The 5,810-nt window shown below is 38.9% G+C and overlaps 1 pseudogene; it reads right to left on the bottom strand.

Annotated features, from left to right (window-relative positions):
- Nucleotides 1-739: 739 nt before the first annotated feature.
- On the bottom strand, nt 740-2,314 carry LOC101584953 (annotated as a pseudogene).
- Nucleotides 2,315-5,810: the final 3,496 nt, after the last annotated feature.

Below are 5,810 nucleotides of genomic sequence, written 5' to 3'. Positions count from 1 at the left end.
AGACTCTAAGTCATGAGTTCATCTTGTAATTAAATTGGGACAAAGATATGCTTTCAGTTTGTTCATTTATATGCACTGTGGCTTAAGTAACGCTTCTGAAATGCATGTAGATGAAACTTCATCTGGGAGTCTCAGGAAAAATTTTGTCCTTTATTTCAAAGAGTATTGAGAAAATAGGTTGTAAAATTGATTCTGGCAGTTAATAAAAGTAAAGAGTTATACAATGTATTATAATCTTAAAAATGAGAAGGAACAGAGTTACCAGTGGCCAGTTTTTCAGCTTTATATTCCTATGCTTATTATGAAAGCAATGGGAAACATTTTTAGATTTTTCTAGGTCTAAATATGTCAAGAAAACAATTGTCCTAACTTACTAACATTAATAGGTAATAATTATTTTCTCAATGATGAAAGTGAATAATAACCTCAAGACTTTATGCAGGAATTTCTTTTTCTCATTAAACTTTGTTTTAATGGGTCTCAACATTCTGTGACAGATTTTTGGTCAAGTTGTTTCCATCACAAAGTATTGATTTTAAAAACTAATAACTTAGCAACTGCCACACACACAAAAATGGTCCACAAAACATACTCCTTTCCTTCTGAAGTTTTTACGATGCATTGTTATCATTAACCAGTTTTTCACTATTAAACTTAACTGGTCAATTGGGAGAAACAGTTCTGAGACTGGTCTTCCGCCACTGATTAAGACTGGGGAGGCAGGTGTCAGGGATAATATTTATTTAGCCTTCTGCACTTTCTGGGCAGACTTGGTGACCTCGCCAGCTCCAGCAGCCTTCTTGTCCACAGGTTTGATGACACCCGCAGCAACTGTCTGCCTCGTATCATGAACAGCGAAATGACCCAGGGGTGGATAGTGAGAGAAGCTCTCAACACACATGGGCTTGTCTGGAACCATGTCAACAATGGCAGCATCACCAGACTTCAAAAACTTGGGCTCATCTTCCACCTTCTTATCAGACCAGTGACCGATCTTTTCTTTTAGCTCAGCAAACTTGCAAGCAATGTGAGCTGTATGATAATCCAGTACAGGGGCATAGCCAGCACTAATCTGGCCCAGATGGGTCAGAATAATCACCTGAGCAGTGAAACCTGCTGCTTCCATTGGCTGGTCATTTTTGCTATCTCCAGCAACATTGCCACACCACACATCCTTTTTTTTTTTTTAATTTTAGGGAAGGGTCTACAGGGTGTTCAGGGTCTCACTACTAGATCGGACTCATAGTGATCCACCTGTGTACAGCCTCCCAAGAGCTAGGATTGCAGGTGCATGCCACCAAACCCAGTCTCAATTACCCTCTCAGCATGTCCTGGGGCGGGGCCTGCTTACAGTTGCTTTAAGCCCCTGAGCTATTTGGCTGGCCCTCGCCATGCCAGACATCTTTTACAGACCCATTCTTGACACTGAAGCCCACATTGTCCCTGGGAAGAGCTTTACTCACAGCTTCATGGTGCATTTCAACAGACTTGACTTCAGTTGTGACATTGACCATGCTGGGTTTGAGAACACCAGTCTCTACTCGACCCACAGGGACAGTGCCAACACCACCAGTTTTGTAGACATCCTGGAGGGGCAGCTGCAAAGGCTTGTCAGTTGGGTGAGTGGGTGGCAGGATACAATCCAAAGCTTCAAGCAGTGTGGTTCCACTGGCATTGCCATCTTTAGGAGTAACCTTTCATCCTCGAACCAATGCATATTAGCACTTGGCTCTAGCATGTTGTCACCATTCCAAACAGAAATTGGCACAAAAGCTATGGTGTCAGGGTTGTCACCGATTTTCTTAATGGAGATACTGACTTTCTTAACAATTTACTTGTATCTCTTCTGGCTGTAGGATGGCTTCATGGAATCCACACCAACAATTAGTTGTTTCACACCCAGTGTGTAAGCATACTTACGGGTCTGTCTGTTCTTGGATATACCAGCTTCGAATTCACCAACACCAGCAGCAACAATCAGGACAGTACAGTCAGCCTGAGATGTGCCTGTAATCATGTTTTTGAAGAAGTCTCTGTGTCCAGGGGCATCAATAATGGTCGCATAGTACTTGCTGGTCTCAGATTTCCACAGGGAGATGTCAATGGTGATACCATGCTCACGCTCGGCTTTCAGCTCGTCCAAGCCCCAGGCATACTTGAAGGAACCCTTCCCAATCTCAATAGCCTCCTTCTCAAATTTTTCAATGATTTTTTTGTTGATGCCACTGCATTTGTAGATAAGGTGGCCAGTGGTGGTGGACTTTCCAGAGTCCCCATGTCCGATGGTGACGATATTAATGTGAGTCTTTTCCTTTCCTATGTGGGGCTTTGATTTAGTGGTGGTTTTCACTACACCTGTGCAAAAAAGCTATGCAGCAATTTAAACTGCATTGTCTCCTTAGATACCTGTAGCAACTTCTTAAAGTGGACATTAATATCACACCCATTTCTTAGATGGTAAGAAAGAGACCTATTCTGGAGTGGCAAGGGTGGGCTTAGAATCTGGATTTGTAAACTTTAATTTCTGTGTGTTATTTTCTCTATGGATAAGAAGAGAAGAAAAACCAAAAAAAAAAAAAAAAAAAAAAAAAAAAAAAAAAAAAAAAGCTTCTGTACCTAGACTCTTCAGTGGACTGATTTATTTTGACCCCAATGAAGAATCTCCTGGCAAAGCTCAAAGATAGTATCAGCGTGCTCACTAAGGGAGGCCTCTCTAGCCACTACCTATGCAGATATGCAGAGGAAAGACAGCTGTGCCCCGTTCTCAGAACTTTACAGTGCAGTGCTGCTCCTTCTGCTGGGAAGAGTCAAGGCACTGTGCCTTCCACTACGCAGGGAAATCTGTTATTAGCCTTGGGCACCGAGGGGTGAATGTGAGGACTTTTACTACTGTATAGGCAGATGAAGTTGCCTGCTAGAGAGAGCCTATTCCCATGTGTCCCGTGGAATTTCAAGCCACGTTAGTGGAGAGATGTGGCATTCACTAACTCCTTTCTGTTCATGGGTGGAGAGTAGCCATAAAATGATTTCTAAAATTTTGATAACGCATAAGAGTTTCATAAGTGCAAATTACAGTTAGAGTTATTGAATGGTGATAGTTATATGGATGTGGTTTTTTGGTTTTTGATTTCTGTTTTATTTTTGATAGAGGGTCTTGCTGTGTAGTTCAGGCTGGCCTTGAACTCACTGTATAGCCCTTACTGGACTTGAACTCCCAATGTTCCAAGTGCCTCAGTCTCCTCAACATTGGGATTAGAGGTATGCACCACCACCCTGGGTTGATTCTCTTAAAAAATAGATCTTCTGGTATTAATCTCAGAGAATTTTATATGACTACATAGCTAGAAGGAGCAACAGTTCTGTGACTAGCAGTAGGCTACTAAGTGAGGGCTTGAAAACAATTTTATTATTTAACTTGTTCACAGAAAAAATAGGAAATAAGGGCTGGAGAGATAGCTCAGTGGCATAAGCGCCTGCCTCCAAGTGCAAGGTCCTGAGTTTGATCCCTGGTGCTGGAACAAAATTAAAAAGAAGCAAGAAGTAAGAAATAAAATATTTGAGGGGCTGGAGAGATGGCTCAGTGGTCTAAAGCACCTACTTGAAACAAGCTTGGCAAAGCACAGGGACTGCGGTTCGATCCCCCAGCACCACATGCCAGCCAGCCCCGCCCCCTGGTGGGCTGAGCTGGCCACACACACACACACACACACACACACACAATAAATAAAAATGTAATAAATAAAAATAATAATTTAAAAAAAAGAAATAAAATATTTGAAGGAACTGATTTTGAAGTGGAGAAATTGTGGGAAGTATTATTTTTTTTCACATCAACTTCGTAAACTATTATGTAATTAAGCCAAACTAACTATACAAAGATAAGTTATAGTACAAAAGAATAACAAAAGCTTTATACCATGTACAGTTGCACTATTAATTTCCTAAATATATCCACTAGCATTTAAGTTGTTTGGAAATAAGACAGACTAATAACAATATGCATATCAATTGTGTACATTAAAATGGTCACTTAGAAAATTGGTTCTTGGATGTGTCTTGTCTGGCTTATTTACTTTCCTAAACAGCAAGAAATGAATATAATAGACCTTAGAAAGAAAATACAGCCTAAGTAAATTTGTCAGGGAATTAGTGGTTGTATGCTCAATATATACTTTGTCATTTTTTCTGGAACCATAGTTCAATTTTGGTCCAAGTTAGAAGAGCACTTGGGAAGGAACAACTGTCAAAAGCTACTCTTTCTCTAGTTGACTTTGTGACTTCTTGCTAGGATGAAATGACCTCACTTGAGTCCATTAAAGTTCTTGGTGCTTGTCTGTAGTGCAAATGATCCATTTGTCTGTCACAAACCAATATTCTTTGAAAGTACTCAGTGTTTTAGGTACAATTCAGAGCGTAATAGAAAGCCTCAACCCTCAAGGAAGTTGTAATCCAAAGGCAATTTGTCTTTCAATGGCGCAGTGTTCTTCCCAGGTGAAGTACCTTGTTCCTACTCTGCAGCGAGACTGCCTTTTGCTTTGGTTCTATCTAATGCTAAATCCCTAAACTTAACTATTAGCTTTAGAGAACAAATTGGGAAAGATGAAAGTCTTCATAATACTTTTCTCATTTAATATATGATTTAAGTTGTCAAAGGCCAGCGTTTGCTTCTTTATTTTTGTTGACTTTGTGTGGAATACCTGTATTACATTTGGAAAGCTGACCATTTTGCCGTATTCTACCATAGCCATCAATTCAATGATAGAAAGAGACAAAATTGTAGTGAGTGAGGCAGCCGAGAAGCAACCTGGACTTTGCTTTGATTTGTTGGACATAAGTGCTGTGTAAGATTTCATGTCATAGTGCTTGAGTTCTGACCTAGGAAGACCTGACAAGTGATGACACAAAATTTGTCATTCTTTCTCTGTTAGAGAGTCTTGATCTTTCTGTTTGTCATCATGATTTCTGATTATTCCTAGTGCTGTGACACCTCTGAGCCACATTATATTTGTCAAAGTTCAGAGAGTTTCTAAGTCATAGCTAATCTGAGGGTCTTCCTTTTGACCAGGAAGCAAGTAAGTAAGTGAAAGAGGTTCTCATTTCCCATTCCATTTTAACTGTTACAACAAAAAACAAAAAGTTAATTTGAAACTGTCTTTTAGAGTCTGTGATCTTTTTAAAGACACTTCCAGTTACAAAACAGGTCACTTTTGAAAGAGGCTATACACACAGATATATATATGCTATTACAAAAGACCTTTCATATCCTATTAATCTATGACATTGATTTATAAGGTATAATTTAATATTGAACATTACTCCCATGAAACATTTTTATAAATTCTGATAATGTTTCATGGAGGGAGGCAACAAAAATGTCTTTGAATTGCTTTGTACATTTCTTTCTTTCTTTCTTTTTTTTTTTTTTAATACAAAACACTTTCTTTAACCGCAACAAAATTAAACTAGATAATAACAGAAAAAAAGTAGTGGAAAATCTTAATCTAGTTGAACATTAAGCACTACACTTATAAATGCTCCATGGGTCAGAAAAGGAATCGTAACAAAAATTTGAAAACAAAAGCAAGCCACATTATATTGTATGAGATTTAGTAAAAGCAATGCTTAGAGGGCAAGTAGCAGCACTAAATATAATATTGAAAACTAAAGTCCTCAAGTCAGTTATAAGTATATGGAAATGAAAGACTGAAAGCTAGAACTGAGCACTGAGCCTTTAATTAGGATTCCTGTGCTTTGTACCATTCTTAATATCAACTAATAATCGTCTTACAAAGATGTTTTAGTTTACCTCT

This window comes from Octodon degus, unplaced genomic scaffold (genome assembly GCF_000260255.1).
Source record: "Octodon degus isolate 3935 unplaced genomic scaffold, OctDeg1.0 scaffold00078, whole genome shotgun sequence".
NCBI lineage: Eukaryota > Metazoa > Chordata > Mammalia > Rodentia > Octodontidae > Octodon > Octodon degus.
This window is presented reverse-complemented; position numbering and strand designations above follow the sequence as displayed.